We start from the raw sequence: 19,050 nt of genomic DNA on the forward strand, positions 1-19,050 counted from the left end.
GTAAAATACTAAATGGGTCAGTTTTCAACACTTTCTAACTTGGTGCACTTATTTTCATCAGTTAGGTTTGCAATCATCACCTGCATCATGGATATTAGCTTTCACATAATTTAGCACAGCAGCAGTCATTTTTTTATCAACAGCTAGCAGATGAATCCAACTTTGCAAGGTTTAGAAACCCTAGTTCCAGTGCTTTCTCTTCGTTCTTTCCCTTTTCTTTTATCCTCTTCTTTCTTTCTCAGAGGTACTTCTCTCCCTCTATGCCAGTGCTCTTTCGGCCCAGACTCTCTCTCTACTTATTTGATGGTCATTGGGTTGAACAGAAACAATGACACACTACCCACATTATAAGACTAGTTAACATCCTAGCCTCATGAGGATTCTCTCAACCAGTTCATCACATCTCCTTTGGGTTTCCAGCCAGCATCACCCTACATTCTATTAATGTTGACCACCATTCCTATGGTTACCTACTCACTTTGGCTTTAGGCAACATCCTTCCTCCTGCCTTTGTCCCCCAAGGACCATCGATAAAGCTAAACTTATCATTTCATCACTATACCCACAAGTTTTACATTTCTATTGTTATTCACATACACAGCCTGCTTATAAAGGTCTGTTAGGCTATTCTATGTCACTTCATCTCAGGAAATGCACTTGTCTATGAAAGCTTATGTTCTCAGTTAGAGCATAACTTCTCTCTCAATCCCAAAAGTTCTACAACATCCCTTTGAATACTGACCGAGATTAATATAGCTATGCCTGTGAATTATAACAACAAAAGGATGCAGTTTCTTTTCTGCTGGTTATAGAACGCTAAGGGCATCAGCAAGATGGTTACTGAAAGTTAGTACTGTAGGCTACAAATGTTAATGAACTAAAATTAATCAAACAATTTAAAAAGGAAAATAATTGGATGATGCATCCTCCTACTGTACCCCATAGTATCCCTGTCAAGTCAGGCGTCGCATGGTTTTGGGAAGACTGCAGAGAAAAAAACATGCAGACAGCATTGTCTTTTATTATTACAGTGGACCCTTGTTATACGCTGGGGTTTGGTTCCAAGATCCCCCGTTTATAACAAAATTTGGGTTTGCTCAAGTCCCATTAAATATAATGACATAGCAAAATGGTGTCCCTTATAAAAAATGGAAAATCAAGGTTTGATATTTGAAATTTATACTTTTTAAAAAACATTTTCAAACCATGTATGCTTCTATCCGTGTATAAAAAATCCGACTGTATAGATGAATGTTAAGGATATAGTGGCAGAATTCTTTGCTCTACAACATGACACAACTAGAGGCATTCCTGTGCCCTTTTAATTAGACTGGTTAAGATGACAAATACAGACTATAATCCTGCCTAAACTCTTATAATCCCAAAACTAAACTCTTCTAATTCCCCTTGATGTTAACAGAAGAGTAGAATGCTAAACTTTTCTTACCAAAATTAATGTGACTTAAGTTTTTCAAATGGAACTTTTTTTTTTTAATGGGATGACTGCATTGTGCCATTGTTATCATTTTTAAACAACACAGAATCAGTCAACATCTTCATAGTCAGGACTGACCCCTAATGCAAAGTATCTCTGGACAGGTAATCCTTCCATTAACATCCAGTACACTCTTTTAACTCTCAAAATGCTGAGATAAAGTTGGCACCTTCTGTCAAAAGTTAAACTCATTTAGAAGTCAACGAATTTGATTTACCTTTTCTCGAACAACAAAATCTCAATCTGCAACTATTTTGGTAGGCACTAAAATTCCCTCTAGACTGGCCAAGAGTGCAGTTACTAACAGGCATTCTTCACCAGATTTAAATGAGGCCAATTGGTCCTGCTGGAAGCACTGATTGAGAAAAGAAAATACACATATGTCTGATCCAGAGGTTCAATAAGGACAGACTACCAGAGAGCAGCAGAGAGCACAGCTGTCCTCAAGTTGCTAGATCACCAGGAAAGCAATAAACCATAGAGATACAAAACTATGATTACAATGATCCTTATTTAAATACTGTCTTCATCTCATTAGTACAGATAATCGTTAGAGATGTAGCACAAGTTATCACAGGATAACTTAGGAGATATAGATATTATGGTTAAGTAGAGTTCATTTGTGTTACCCCATAGGACCACAAAAAATCCTATGCTATACTGTATTTGGTATTCTCCAGAAATTAAAACCTCTTTGGCACCTCACATGAAAAGAGGTTCGTGTGAGAGAGAGATTGAGGGGAAGGGGAACAGGGATTTATAGCAACTGTTATGAAAACCAGAATATTCTCTTTCCCGCTCTCTGTATGTTTCTCTCTTGTTCTTGCTCATACACAGAGCTGGAAAAACTCAAAGTCCCACTTCCTTCAAAATAAGCAAATAATGGTAATTAATGGTCACAGATCTATGATTACCAACAGCTATACTACAGCTATACTATAGCTACTACAGCTATAAAACTATGCTCTCCCCCAGAGCTACGTTGTGAGCTAGATAATTATTCCAATGTTACAGTTAGAGATTTAAGGTGTATGTTACAGTTGTACATTTAAAACCCATGTCTACATCATCACCACAATTACTAGTTTCCCATAGCAAACTGTGCAGCTACAAAAAGCAATAATTTGTTTCTTCCACAATGTTTTATGATTCAATCTTTTTCTTATTAATAAAAATGACTATCCAGAACAATTGTTTCTTTAAATGTATTATTTTAAATTATCTCTTCTATGTATCTGACCCTGGATAGAAATATTTTTTATAATAAAAGAAGAAGTTCTTTTCCAAAAGAGAAACAAACAACTCACCTTAGGGAGGAGATTCCATGCAAGACAATTATTTGTGACAGAGTAGAAGAAAATAGGGTTCAAAGAGTGCCCATCATTCTTGATTTTAATAAAACCAAGCTGGGTTTGTAAATATTTGTGCAGCTTTCCAAACCAGGCTAATGATTACAGTACAAGTAACCATTTAGATGGCCTCTTGGCTAATTCACATAATGCGTTTTCTGTCCACGCAAGCAAGGATGAACCTAACTAGTACACCGGACAGAAAAAGATATGGTCAGCAACAATCCCTGTGTTTAAACTGATAGTTTTGCCACCATATCAGAACAGCTGCTAGGAATCTGCAATTGCCTGGTCCATTACATTTGTCCATACAAATGCCTTTATGGGGATAACTGGGATTGCATACATGGAGAGGACATTCATATTGAATGAACTAGCTAAAAGCAAGGCAATGAAAACATTTTAATGGCACTGATTTGAACAACTGCTTATATTAATTGAGAATTCCAGTTGCAGTTCAGTGGGCAGAACACAAGCATGACAACAGAGCTTGAGAAAATGAAAGAGCTTTTGAGAAAAGCTTTTGAGAGAGAAAAAAACACCAACAAAGCAGTAAGCATTGCTTCCATTTGCAAGCCCCTTTCATAAGATGTCCAGCCTCTTAGCCTGTAAGCCTGTGGGCTACACTGCTTGTTTTTTCACTCTCTGTTAAGTGCCTGCCTTATTTTAGGCACTTAATAAATAATACATTTATCTCCACTGCAAGTTACAAGACTGACAGGAATAAAAGAAACTACAGTACTGTATACTAGTCTAACAAGGCCTACCGGTTCAGAAGGGTTGCAGCCTTTATTAACACTGTTTAAAAAGTGACCTGCAGAACTTTCCACCTTCCTTTTTGGAAGCATATGTTGTTGTTCTTGTGAACGGCCATCAAAGTGATGTCAACTTCTGGTACCCCTATGAATAAGAGACCTTCAAGATATGGTCACCTGTTATCAGCAATCCTGCTCAGGTTTTGCAGTCTGAGGGCCATGGCTACTGAGTCTATCCAGCTGCAACACAGTCTTCCTCTTTTCCTACTGCCTTGTAGTGTATCTTACTAAGCATTACTGTCTGTCCTAATCAGCAATGTCTTTTCATGATATGTCAAAAATACAACAGCCTCAGATTAGTCATCTTGGTTTCTAGGGAGAGTTCAGACTTGTTTTGCTCTGGGACCCATTTATTCGTCTTTTTAGAGGTCCATGGCATCCACAGAGCTCTTTTCCATTTCAGGTGAGTTCATTCTCTTCCTACAAGCTTTCTTCACTGACCAGTTTTCATAACTATACACAGAAATTGTAAATATGATGGCATGGACAATCCTAACTTTAGTATTCAATGATATATACTGTACTGATTGCATCTTTGCACTTCAGGATTTTGTCAAGCTTCTTCATAGCTACCCTTCCAAATACTGATTTCTTTACTGCAGTTTCCATTTTGATTAATTCAGTCAAGGCATGGAAAATTTTGAACTATTTCAGGGTCTTTGTGATTTACTTTAATGTTATGTAAATCATCTGTGGTCATTATTTTTCTTTTCTTAATATTCAAATGTAAACCCGCCTTTGTATTTTCTTCCTTGTCTTACTTCACTAAACATTCCTAGTCTTTGCTATTTTGTGCTAGTAGTATGTGTCATCTATATATCTTAAATTGCTGAGGTTCCTTCCTCCAATTTTCATGCCTCCTTCCTCCAAGTCAAGTCCTGCTTTACATGCAATATTTTCAGCATACAAGCTAAACAGATAGGGTGATGAAATTCTGCCTTGCCTGACCCCCATGTCAAATGGAAACCATTCCATCTCTGTTCTAACAGTAGCTTCTTGTCTTGATTACAGATTACACACCAGGACATTAAATGGTGTGGCACTCCCATTTCTTAAAGAGTAATTCATAGTTTTTCATTATTTATATTATCAAATGCTTAGCTATAAACGATTAAACTCCAGGCTGATTTTCTCTGGTGCATTACAGACCGCCTAAAAGCGGCGGTCTGCCGGTGCTGCTGGTTGCTCCGCGAGGGAGCCGCAGCAGCCAAACCACGTGGCTCCCGCACGGAGCAAAAAAGAAGCCCAATGGCGCACTAGCGATGTCATAAGTGCTGCGCAACGTGCGGACGCACAGCATCCGCTATGTCAATATGGCAGCGACTGTATGGAACGGCCGCCGCCATTTTGTGCGAGCAGAGTGTGTACTAGGGTTAGGGGGGGGTGCAGAAGCACCGCCCCTTCCTAACCCTAGTACGTGCTCCGCGCGTACAATATGGCGGTATGTAACCCGCCTTTATAAATTCTTTGGTGCACTCTATTATCCAATTATGTTTGCTATATGATCGTTTGTGCCTCTTCCTTTCCTGAACCCAGTTTGGCCACCTGACATTTCTCACTCCATATATGCCAAAAATCTGATACAGTGGTGCCTCGGGTTACGAAAGTAATTCGTTCCGCGGCCGCTTTCGTAACCCGAAAAGCCTTCGTAAGCCGAATTGCCATAGGCGCTAATGGGGAAAAGCCGCGTTTCGTGCGAAAAAGCCGAAAAAAGCACCAAAAATTTTCTTCGTAACCCGAAAAAACATTCGTAACCCGGAACAATGATTTCCAATGGGATTTTTTCGTATCCCGAAAATTTCGTAACCTGGGTATTTCGTATCCCGAGGTACCACTGTATAGAATTTTGAGTAACACTTTGCTTGCATCGGAGATTAATGCAATAGTCCTGTAGTTACTGCAATCCCTGGTGTCCCCTTTCTTGGGGATTGGGATCTATATTGTTCTCAGTTTCTGGGACTTTCTTTTGTTTTCTATATTTGTTGACAGATTTTGGTTAGAACTAGATTAGGCTCTCTCTCTGTGGATTGAAGCTATTTGTATGACATAGGTTCCTGGTGATTTTCTCTCTCTCAAGGGCTCTGAGTGCAGCTTCCACTTTTCTAGGTTCATCTTCATATGGTTCTTCCTTAAATTAAACTGTCACCCTTTCATCTCTTATATAGTTCTTCAATATATTGTTTCCATCATCTTTTAAATTTCACCTGTTCACGTAAAGTGTTTACCTGCTAATCATATAGTATTCCATCAAATTACACTTGTGTAGCTCAAAGCACATACTGTACATTTGCTAACTGTAAGGGATGTCACTTCTGTGAGGCAGTTTTTACTATCTAATCTAATTCAAGATAGGCAAATAGGGTTTGGCTAGGACCAATATAAATATTTGTTGTTTTTTGTTATTAACTGCCCTTGAATCAACTTTGACCCATAACAACTCTGAAGATGAGACATCTCCAAGATCTCCTGTCTTCAACTGTGCTGCTCAGGTCCTGCAGGTTCAGGTCCATGGCTTCCCTGATTGAGTCTAACCATTTGGCATGTGTTCTTCCTCTCTTTTTACACTCTGGTCTTCCTCTATAAACACTCAGCTGTGCGAGAGCAGGAACAAAGATACCAAATTTAGTCAAACTTTAGGTTATATCTTTTGACTGATTTTGCTACATCTTTTTTCATTATTAATGCTACTCCATTCTTTCTTCTTTTTTCATTTCCTGCGTAGTTATTCAAGTCAGAATGTACCATTCCTCTCCATTTTAGCTCACTCAGTCCTTGTAATGCTATGTTTATACGTCCCATTTGCATTTTTATTATGCCTGGTTTCCCTTGATTGATACTTCTTCACATTCCACATATCTATACCATGGGTAGCACAGCTTCAGACATTCTTCTCATTTTTCAAAGTATCTGCTGTGTGTCTTCTTGTCTTATTGAGTTCTGTTATCTCACATCTCTTTTTGTACTTGCCCCTGTTCTGCCTTTTTAGCTCTTTGTTTTTATCCTGTCCCTCTCTCTTGTTCTGTTTTGAACTGTCTCATCTTGGGATTTTCTTAGTGAGAGGTTACTGCAGGGAGGTTCAACTTCGCCTCCCTCTGCGCAGTACTAATATATGCTAGCTATGGTGTCACTTCTGCGGTGTCAGGAAGATCTCCACCAATGTCACCCACCACTACTGCTGCTGCCCAGTACAGTGGACCCTTGTTATACGCTGGGGTTTGGTTCCAAGATCCCCCGTGTATAACAAAATTTGTGTATGCTCAAGTCCCATTAATTATAATGACATAGCAAAATGGTGTCCCTTATAAAAATGGAAAATCAAGGTTTGATTGTTGAAATTTATACTTTTTTAAACATTTTCAAACCATGTATGCTTGAATCCGTGTATAAAAAATCCGTGTATAAGAAGGGATGACTAGTTTTTTTCCAACTCACCTTAGGACTTGCTCCAGATCGTCCTCATTCTTTCCCCTTCCAATTCTTCCCTCTCAGTATAACCCTCACCTGAGCTCTCTCTTTTCTCCTCCAGACCTGCTCTCCTCAATTCCTCATCTTCAAAGCCTCCTTCCTATCAGGTCCATGCTATCCATTACCCACCTCTCTCTCCTATATATATGACAAAATTAAATAAATCTGTACATTGGAAAAGGATAGCAAACCATCAGCTGTTCACTTTATCCCAGTTTAAAATACTGGGGGGGGGGGGGAATGGGGAAAATGCCATATTGAAGAAAAGCACACTTAATTTTCACTTTAAGATCAAATCAGAGTAACTAAGAATAGCTTCTTCCACATTAGAGCCTGAAATGCTAAGTAATTTGATACAGTACTTGGGGAGAGGGATGGAAATAGGTACTTCACTATCAGGTGGGCAGTGGCCAGGTCATTTTGTAGCTATTGTCTGCTGACAAACATATAGTATTAGACACTGATAAAATGTTAATGCTAATATTTTCACTTCATTTTTTAATAGAAAGGATAGGAAATCATCTCTGAAAGACCTCCCTGGACAAAACAAGAGTTGCAGTCATTTCCTTGCCCTTGAAAACTGACCTCTTTTCCTGCAGACCTTTTAACCTGTCTTTTTTCAAAAGCTAAAATCCATGCTAAAACACTGATAGTGTTCTTGGAGGCGTCCCAGAAGCACTAATGGTGTAATTTCCAGAGCTTCTTGTACATGCCAATATGAAATCTTGATCTATCAGGCAGGCATCTTCTTTTGCTTGTGTGCAAGAGCAGCAGAAAATGCATCCACATCTTTTTACAGAGTGAATAATCCCATGTATCACAAACAGCAATAAGATGTTTAGATCACGAAAGCAAAATATGAAATTCAGTCTTCTTCAGTCATTCTTTACTAGATATTGATATTGATTAAATCATGGCAGATTAATTAATCAGTGTCCAGATAGCAAAATGAGCTTGAGAGCAAGACCATAGAATCAGTACACCAAACCTCAAACTTGAACTTCAAAATAAAATAAAATAAAATACACTTCCGCTTTTCTACTGTTCAACTCCAATCTGACTCCTTCATAAATGGCAAATGTATATTAATTAGTAATAACAAATTTATTGTATTAAAATGGTAGGAGATATGGGCCCATATCTCTCCTAAATCAGGACTACAAAATTTTTGCAAGTATACTAGCTAACAGGTTGAAGGAATGCATGAGATGCTGGATTGATATTGAACAAAGAGGATTTCTTCCAGGCAGGCATATGCAGGACAATTTAAGAATAATATTGAACACATTGGAATTTTATCAATTACGAATTGACAAGAAGCTGGGTATACTATTCGCTGATCTGGAAAAAGCCTTTGATACTGTTAGCTGGGAGACATTACATTACATTATAGAGAAAATGGGACTGGGAAATAAATTTGGGCAATGGATCAAAGAAATATATAAATCACAGTCAGCTCTAATTAGTATTAATGGTCAGAGAACCCAATTTTTTTCACATAGAAAGGGGTACTAGGCAGGGATGTCCCCTTTCACCACTGCTCTTCAACTTGATAATAGAACTTTTAATTAAGGACATAAAACAAGATGAAAAGATTACAGGACTTAAAGTAAAGACACACTCTTATAAAATAAGAGCATACGCCGACGACCTGGCAATTATATTAGATGACCCCAATGAAGGTGTAGAAAGAGTGATGTCAAAATTTGATGAATTTGGTGCAATTGCCGGATGTTTAATAAATAAGGACAAGTCAGCTTTTTAAACTAAAAATCTGTCGTCAGGGGAAGAGAAGGAGCTGTATGCCCGAACGGGTATTCAGACTCAGAGGTCCGTGAAATATTTGGGAATAAATCTCTCTAACAACAATAGAAATTTATATGACAAAAATTATAAATTAATATGGGAAACAATAAAAGGCGACATGAGGAGATGGAGCAGGACTAGGCTATCTCTTTTTGGTAGGATGGAAGCAATCAAACTCTCAATTCTTCCCAGACTGATCTTTTATTTCCAAATGATCCCAATCTCGATAAAGAAAAATACATTTAAGAATTGGCACAAAGAAATTGCATCTTTTATTTGGCAAGGAAAAAAACCCAGAGCCCGACTTAAAATATTACAAGACTCAAACAAAGAGGTGGATTGGCGATACCTAATTTCGAATTATATTACGATTCATGCTGTTTATCATGGTTAAGAGAATGGATCACTTTGGAAAATGACAATCTGTTAACTATTGAGGGGGCAGGTCTTCGGTTTGGGTGGCACGCATACCTTATTTACGACAAAGCGAGAATTAACCCCGATGTGAATAATCACTGCATTAGAAGACCCTTATTAGATGCCTGGAAAAGGCACAAGAAACGGTGGATAGTCAAACTGCCAGATTGGGTGTCCCCCACGGAGGCGTTCCAGAGGAGAGATACTATTCAGAACGAAAATTGGCTTACATATAAAACATTATTAAAATATAATGTGGGAGAAATAAAATTAAAAACCAGGGACGAATTAGAACTAGAGGGAATTAAGGTTGACTGGTTTCCATACAGACAAATTTTTGAAAGATTCTGCTCGGATAAAAAATATTGGGGTTTTACAGGGAAGAACAAAAACCCAGAAATATTCAAGGTTATTATGACAGATAGGAAAGGTATGATACGGTGAATATATAACATACTGCTGAGAGAAAATTTGGAATCTGAAACAATTAAAGAGGTGATGGTTAAATGGGCTAGAAATATTGGACATGACCTAAAATTGGCAGATTGGGAGAAATCATGGCAGAATATAAAAAAATACACTGTTTCTCAACGAATCAGAGAAAACTGCTATAAACTTTTCTTCCGCTGGTATTTGACGCCTGATACAATCTCTAAAATTTATAAGAATAGCGGTAACCTTTGTTGGAAATGCAAAAAAGAGCCTGGCACTTTCTTCCATTGTTGGTGGTCCTGTGTGAAAGTGGGGAAATACTGGGAGATGATTAATTCTTCTCTATCAGAAATGTTAAAAACCCCAATTCAGAAAAAACCGGAATTGTATTTACTTAATATGATTGACGTAAATTTGGAAAAAGATTTTGGTAAAATTCTGTTTTACTCGATTACCATAGCAAGAATCCTGTTAGCCCAAAATTGGAAGAACGGCGAGATCCCAGACAAAAAGGAATGGCTATCTAACCTCTATGAAGTAATAGAGATGGACAAGTTAACCCAAGTTTTAAGAGGAAAATCGGCTGACATGGTAGATGAAAACTGGAAGCCTGTGACGGAATATCTACAGAAGATTTGGACAGTTTAAGAGAACTGAGGATGTGATGATGGGCTGTTATTCTGTGTTACTAAAAGTATAAGGAAATTGTTTCTTATTTACTACAGTTAATAGAACGTTATACAGTGGTACCTCGGGATACGAAATACCCAGGTTACGAAATTTCCGGGATACGAAAAAATCCCATTGGAAATAATTGTTCCGGGTTACGAATGTTTTTTCGGGTTACGAAAAAAATTTTTGGTGCTTTTCGGCGCTATTTCACACGAAACGCGGCTTTTCCCCATTAGCGCCTATGGCAATTCGGCTTACGAAGGCTTTTCGGGTTACGAAAGCGGCCGCGGAACGAATTACTTTCGTAACCCGAGGGAGCAGTGTACCTTGAGAGTACAATAGATAAGACCGCTAAGATATGAAGTTGAACTGGTTACTTTGTTTTTTTTTATGATTAAGTCAAGATAATCTCAGCAGCTTCTTTATTTGTATATTTTAGTTTTATGTTACTGGGTGAAGTTGCAAAGGTAACAATAAGGAAAGAAAGTCACTACTCGTTGTTCGCAATATAAACAGGACGAAAAGGAAAGGAAGTTGTATGAATGTTAGTACGAGAGAGAAAATGAGAGAGAGAGAAGAATCTATATTTAAAGGTTGGGATAGGAATCCTAGGAATAAGAAAGAAGTAAGAAGTACCAAGCTCCAGCTTTATTATGTAGAGAAGAGTGGGTATGTATGTATTAGTAGTTAGGTGTATTATGTAATTTGTCGTGTGATATGTGAAACTGTATTTGTATTTGTATATATGTTTTTATATCAATAAACTTAATAAAAAAAAATGGTAGGAGAAGCCATTTAATCACAACCACATGAATCATCAGGCTATGTAAGACTGATAGAAGGTAATATACATTTCTACTGACTCTGGCTCCATCCAAAATGATTTCTGACCCCCAGTTCCACAGCCCTACCTGTTCCATGTTATGTCATATCTTTGAAGGACAAGTGTTCTAGGAGCTACCTGCTGGGAACCACTAGATAAAGGGAAAGGAACCTTTTGTTGTCTGATAACCATTTTCAACAGGGACAGAAGAGCTACAACCATTTGAAGGGAGATAAAGGGCCCTTGGATGTGTTATATTTTGATATCAGGCATATTGTACTCAATTAGAAATGTTAAAATCCAGATACATCTGTGGCATGACAGATCTTCCATAACCCTATCAGATATACTAAACAGATCTTCAAAATGCAGTCTTCCAATGCTAATTAGATAAAACTCTTCTTTGGGAAAGCAGTACATTCCTTGCCTTCACAGGGGTAGCATTTCCTCTAGAAAAATCTGTAATCAGCGCTAAAATCCAACATATAATCAGTACTAGAGTAACTACTATCTTTTTAGCCCATTACTTTTTTAAAAAAAAATCTAATTAGGTCTGTCTAATATCTCTTGTACTCTACAGACTTAGAAACTGCAGGATTTTGAGCCTCCAGCATAACACTCATCTTTTTATCTATTCCAACATTCAGCAACCAATCTGTCAAAGAATACATCCAGGGATAGCCGTGTCGGCCATATAAGCAAAGTAACAATGGGTTTGGTGGCCTCACAAATCATTCCAGAAAAAGTGGATATCAAAGGCAGTAGTAGCTTTTTGTCTTGCTAATGGAACAAGCTTATTTCCTGGATTGTTTAGGTTTTTTTGTGGGTTTTTCGGGCTATGTGGCCATGTTCTAGCAGAGTTTCTTTCTGACATTTCGCCAGCATCTGTGACTGGCATCTTCAGAGAATGTTTTCCTGGAAAGGACTTGGCTATATATATTGTGAGACCTGGAAAGGCAGGAGTGATTTACATGTATATGTTTGTTGCTAATTGCAGTCCTCAGGGTGTGAGGGTCTGCACAAGAGGATTAATGTCTGCTTGATTAGTGCTCATTGTCTGCTGGGAAACCCCTGACCCTGGGAGATTTCTCATTTGCATTTGTTGAGTCTTTATCTTGCTATCTTTCAGGACTGGTAGCCAAACCTTGTTTACTTTAAGGGATTCTTCTTTCCTGTTGAAATTGTCCAGGTGTTTGTGGATTACAATGGCTTCCCTGTGCATCCTGACATGGTCCAGGATTTCAGTGTTTTCAAACAGTATTTTATGCCCAGGATGGTTTGTGGCATGTTCTGCTACTGCTGATTTTTCTGCCTGACCCAGTCTGCAGTGTCTCTCGTGTCCCTTGATTCTTGTTTGCACACTGCGTTTGGTGGTCCCTATGTAGACTTGTCCGCAGCTGCATGGTATGCAGTAAACTCTTGCGGCTGTGAGAGGGTCTCTCTGGTCCTGGACTTTAAGAATCTCCCATTATCGACATGGCCAGAAGAAGGAGGGGCCTGCCTGCTTGCATGAATGCCTTCCATACCATCTGAACTGAAGACAACAAACCCAACGTCTTAACAAAATGCAGGCCTATGATTAACACTTTCATTCTTCCCCCTTCCTGTAAGATTTTAACACCTTTGGCCTGATGAAGAAGCCAGTGGTGCTTCAAAGGTTTACAACAAGTACATTGTGCATTTTGGTTAACCCAATAAAGTTATCACTGTTTTGTGCAATCTGTCAAAGAGTTCTGGAAAACCTTTTGTGACATGACATTTTAATTGGTATGGATCACCCTCCTTTAGTTTTGAAATCTGAGTTATTTCTCCCTTTCCATTGCGTGCTGCATTTAATATTAAAATGTCATCAACACTTTTGATGGGAACTGAGATCTAACTGCTGAGCTGCCAATACTCCTCCATCCAGACCACAAGTGACCCTTAAAATACAGAAGCTACATTATGAATACTAGAGAACTGAGAATCTCTTAAGAGCCATCCAAGCAACCGTGGCTTGCTCAAGATGTGACAAGTCACAAATCGGGGTATCAAGTACAAGTGAGTAGTCAACCCACAATGGCTCATTAATTTCCTTTCATTCTGTATGCTGCATCCTTGGGGGTCCAACAACATGGGTGTATTAACCTTCTAAATATACAACTTAGATATGACAAACAAAATCAACCCTGGCTTAAATATCTGCACTTTAAAATTATGGTGTAAAAATGACAATTATATTCTAGGAGAAAGGCAGGGTATACATTCAATAACTAAATAAATTTTTAAAAATCACAAATCCGGTGTAGAGGGTAATGAGGGGCAGTTCTGTCTAACTTTCTTTTCTTCATTCTTTTCTATTTCTTTTTGTGTGTTGGGGGGGGAGAGGAGTTTTCTTACTCAGTGACTAACAACCCAATAATTCCTGAAGTCAAGAAGCAATATCCCAAATGCTATTTTCCCCAGAACATTTATTAGCATTCTTAAAGCTGTCAATGATGACATGTTGCTAGATCTGAGGAAATCTAGTTACAAAAGCTATTCAACAAATAAAGCATCAATAAATAAAATAAAGCTACTGCACCAAATAGGAGATATTTATGAATGTAAAATTGATTTTATTCCGTTTGACTGGAAACAACCAAGTGAACTGATTGATAGTAAGAGGGAATATCTAGAATAGGTTCTCTGTGCAAATGCAGAGAAACATCTGAGGCCCTAATTTCAACCCAAGTCAAGATCCATGCTAATTTTATTCATCAGGTAGTAGTTAAATCCCAGCAGATGAGTGGATGCACTGGTAGAAATTATACGGCCCAGTATATATTATGGAAAATTTTAAAATATGGTGTTCATACTTCCTGCTTGTCCAGAATTCTAAAGGTTAGTAGATACAACAGGTAGACATTAATAAAAAATAGAATTGACATAGTGCATAACTGGTTCATATATGTTTTAACTGCATAACAATTCTGCAATTACCATCATATTCTAAATGGAGACTTCAGCCAAAATAATAATGGATTTCCTAAGAAACGGGTGGGCAAGTGCAGAAGGCTGCATCAGACCACGCACCTCTCCACTGCACCTGCTTAATAATAATAATAATAATAATAATAATAATAATAATAATAATAATATATTTTGCCCTCAAAGACCCTCTCTGGGGGGCTTGGGGGCATGTCCATTATGTTTGGGGGCATTCCTGAGACAAAATGTAGTGGAAATATGTTCTTCACTCCCTAGTGGGCATTTTGGGGCATTTCAAGACAGTTTTTGATCCCTGGGGGCTCCAGCAATCTCCAAATGTGCTGGAAATACCTTCCATAGCCTGTAGAGTGTATTTGTGGACATTCTGGAGCAAAAGAGAATTTAACCAAGCCTGCAATCTGGGCTCAAATATTTGTTAGGAAAATTGTCAAATTACTATTCAGAGAACAAATATACAATTAATTTTGCTAAATATAAAATCCTTCTTTGTGAAAGGAAATATTCTCAATGCAGACTGAGTTTAAATAGTTGACCCTTAAAACAGGTCAGAAATTTCCAATACCTGGGGCTTGTCTTCCATCATAAGAATTCATGGACTTCTCCTAGGTTTGCAGCTACTAGTAAAGCCCCTAGGCTGTAAATCAGCTAGTTTAAGGGTTTTCTTTACGAAAGGGAATCAATATGTTCCTTGTGCTATCAAGGTTTATAAAGCAAAGACTGAATCTAAATTATTTCCTGTTGCAATTTGGATTAAAGAGATTACTTCTGAGCTTGATAACTTTCTTGCTGAATTTCTAAGAAGTTTACTTCATACTCGAGATATGTTTCTAACCCAGTTGTAATGCTTCAAACTGGAGCAAGTCCTCCTTCAACTAGAGCAGTGATTCCCAAACTGTGTCCTTTAAAAGATTTTGGCCTTCAGCTCCCAGACACCTCAGCCATGTTGGCCAACAGTCTAGGATTCTGGAAGCTGAAGTGCAAAATCCCTTAAAGAGCACAGTTTGGGGGCCACTAACTGAGAACATGGATAATAGCACTAAGGTTTTGGCTCAGATTCATTATTTTCACTTGTATCAAAGGCCTATTACACTTGCAGATGGTCCAAGTACATAGCCCAAAAAGCAGCCACAATTGGTTTTACAGCATCTCTGTTCGTTAACCTGAGTTAAAATACAGTATAAACATTATTTAAACAAAAACTCTGGGATATTGCCTTTTACAAACTTCCAGCTCATTCCCTTTTTCATGCGCACCTAGAGCTTTGAATATCCATTATGTGGCAACTTTTCTTCTGGAAGACTATATGAAGAACTTGACTTCCTAATTACTCCTCCACTCTGGTGCCACAACAAACTACAATTCCCCACATTCCACAGCATGGAGCCATGGCCATTAAAGCAATGCCAAACCACATTATTTCTGCCATGTGGATTTAGCCTATGTCACATATTTTTTTAATCATTGTGTATTAGGTTTAATGCTCATTTTTTTTTTATTTTGGAAGGGCTGGTTTTGATTTAAATCAGTGCTGTCTTTAATAGCACAGATTATATGATTGTTTAACAGTTTCACTATGATTATTGCTTTTTATCTGTACTTTTAATCTATGTTGTGAGATGTCTTGGAGCCTGTACTAGGAAAAAGTTGGGATATAAATTAAATAAAAATACACTTCTATTTCTTAGACTAATCTACCTCACATAATTGTTCTGACACTAAAAACGGAGAATGTTGTTTATATTACCCTCATGTCCTTGGCAGAATGATCCAATATAAATTGAGATAAGTAACTACAATGGGCCCTTGGTATCCAGAGACCCCTCAGGGATACAAAATCCATGGATGCTCAAATCCCATTGTATACATGAAAAACTATTGGTTGCTCTATAAGAAATGGGAGTATCACAACATTAGATCTTGTCAGGACACAATATTGAGAAACAGAATGGTTTGCGAGTGGCAAGGGGGTGAAGAAAAGGCTGCATTTTATCACCCTACCTATTTATTTTATAGACAGAACATATCATATAGAAAAGAGACATGAAAACTGGGAGAAGGAACATTAACTTAAGATCACAAATTTAAGATTTTAATTATCAATGACAATGTTCTCAACCAAAGGTTTTACATTAATGTGTAAATGTGTCAAGAGTGCAGAGAGTTTGCTATGCTATAGCTTTATAGGTTTCTGTTTGGCAAGACTAGATAATAGTGGGGAAAATACAGTTGCTTACCTGGGAATGCAGTGCAAGAATAATCCACACGCTAGTTTTTGATGCAGCAAACAACTGAACACAATTCACAATCACTTTCTCAAGGGTCTCATGGTGCTCATATGAAGGAGACCTGGTAAAAAGAACATATGTAAGCCAACTTCTTCACTTGAATTGCAGGTTTTAACTCTCCAGTCAATCTGTGATTGAGACCTAAACAGCCCAAACTAGAATACTGTAATTGTTATTTTCTGGTTGTTTATATGAAACACAATTCCAAAATACATGGTGTATCTTATAATATGTTGTAGAGTATGACAAGGTTACATACATACTAAATGGATTAAACACAACTGAAACAAGTATGTAAGGTCCCATTTGCTAGAAAATACTTCCATTCATTCCAAATAGCCATGCAGAAAAACACCAAGTTGACATAAATTAATGTAATGGTTTCAAAGACACACAAAGCAAGAACTTACAAAAGTAAACAATTATTGTTAGAAGTAAGACAAAAACCAAATTCACCTCTTGTATAATAACCTAAGTATACTTATTACTTTGGTACACATTTGAAAAAATGAACCACATAGACATATATCTCATGTAGGTTAAAATATATATTAAAATACAGAAAATGTACACAATCATAACATGGTAAACAGCATGATATGATTGGAACAAATTGTAACAGTTCAATAAATTTCACCAACACTCATTAATTGAGGACAAAGTAAGGTCCTCAACAGACGGGCCTTTGTGGTACCCTTGTTACGTGTGAAGGTTGCCTGCTGGGCGAAGTGCCCACATGCCCGGCAACCCTTGCATGTAACGAGGGCATCGCAGCTGTGCAGCACCACCCACACAGGGCGCACAGCTATGATGTCGCAGCTGCGCAGCATTCAAACAGCGATGCGCAGCTGTGACACTATTGGGGCATCTTTGCAGGTTTGCTGAGGTGCAGCTGCGCAGCAAAAAGGAGCCGCTTTTTACTGCTCCTTTTTTGTTGTGCAGCAGCATCATACAATCTGGTTGCTACAGCGCTGCAGCGCAGCAAAGAGAGGCACCTCCCTGGTGCCTCTTTCTGGCAGTCTGTACCCCACCTAAGATCCAGAAATGCCTTTATAACAGTGATGAAATAGCTAAGACTGTTACTAGATATATACCTTCCACCGTATATATATTTTTTATTTTCTCTTATCCTTTAACAAGGGCGCCTGTTTGTTGAAAATTTCAATGTTTTAGAAGTGAAATCCTTCATTACATATCAGTTTTTAGATTTTCAACAGAATTTGATACTATCCTAAATGACACTGAGCTCAATCAGATATCAATCCAATGGTGGTGGTGATGACAGCCACCATCCTAAGGATTCCTGGGATTTTGCATTTGGTGAGAAAAGAGAAGAATTAAGAATTAAATCAATTCTACAGCACAGGCAGGCTTTTTCAAAATTCTAGTTCTTGGGAGTAGACTAGGGATCTTTAGAAGAAAGAAATTATATGTTCAAAAATTCCTTAGGATGAAGCCATGACACTTAATATGGTGGTACAGACTCACATCTAGAGACTGAAAACTATCTTTCCCTAAAATGCACATCTTCTTATTTGGAAGACAGTAATCAACTCACGGTCATGGTGGCTTAATGGTTAAGATGCCAATTCTGATGATCATAAGGTCGGAAGGTTGGCCATTCGAGGCCCAAGTACCACATGATGGAGTGAGCTCAGTTCACTAGTCCCAGCTTCTGCCAACCCAGCAGTTCGAAAGCATGTAAAAGTAGATAAATAGGTACCATTTTGGTGGGATAACACCATGACCACAGAGTCATCTTTGGAAGGCTGGCTCTTCAGCTTAGTAACGGAGATGAGCACAGCGCCCTACAGTTGGTTATGACTAGATATTTACATCAAGGGGAAACCTTTACCTTTTAATCAACTATTACAACACTATGGAAGCTAATGGAATGAGTCCATTGGTCATTTCCATATTGGGTACCAATCTGATAGGAAAAGCCCACACAAATGAGCCTACACACTACACCTGCACAGGATAACATCACAAAGAAACTGCAGAGAAAGTGCACAGAACTCCCTCTCTCTCTGGTTAAATAGGTCCTACGTTAAATGTGTAGTGTAGTGTGCATGGAAGACTGCTTTTATTTTCATGTGCAAGGAAAAGGAAATATGTGGGAGCCTGTTCCAGATAGGATCCACCTTTGCCTACTTAACCCCCTCCCAACAGATGTTTAAACAGAGGGGGGAAAAAAGCTCCAGTGGCACAAACTGTGTACTCTTTTTCTCTTGTATAGGCTAGAACTTGTGTATGTGTTTGGGAAAGAGCCCCCAAAGTTCCTCATATTTATATTTAATAAGTACTGTCATCTTCAAGAATCTTGAATGCTGTCATTTGCTGTCTTGAATGCTGTCTTGAATGCTGTCAGAAGCAAGCTACTGCTCCAAAGAACAGGACCAGAACCAATGCATTCAGTGTAAAAGAAAAAGGATTCCCACTAAGCATGGGGAAGATCTTCCTGATGGTAAGAAATGCTTCACAGTATAACAGACTACTAAAAAAGGTGATATATTTCACT

The 19,050-nt window shown here is 38.2% G+C and overlaps 1 protein-coding gene across 5 annotated transcripts in view; it reads right to left on the minus strand.

Annotated features, from left to right (window-relative positions):
• Positions 1-19,050, minus strand: part of NDST2 (N-deacetylase and N-sulfotransferase 2) — a 109,459-nt gene that overhangs the window by 36,525 nt on the left and 53,884 nt on the right. For 3 of the 5 annotated variants that reach the window (XM_042459699.1, XM_042459701.1, XM_042459703.1), the window contains one exon: positions 16,479-16,590. The exons of 1 other annotated variant lie outside the window; for it this stretch is intronic. The gene's annotated coding sequence lies outside the window, so the exon portion shown is untranslated. Of the gene's footprint in view, positions 1-2,802; positions 2,913-16,478; positions 16,591-19,050 lie in introns of those variants that run through there. One more of the 5 variants, XM_042459702.1, reaches the window with a different exon arrangement.

The sequence above is a fragment of the Sceloporus undulatus genome, chromosome 3 (genome assembly GCF_019175285.1).
Source record: "Sceloporus undulatus isolate JIND9_A2432 ecotype Alabama chromosome 3, SceUnd_v1.1, whole genome shotgun sequence".
In the NCBI taxonomy this organism is placed as follows: domain Eukaryota; kingdom Metazoa; phylum Chordata; class Lepidosauria; order Squamata; family Phrynosomatidae; genus Sceloporus; species Sceloporus undulatus.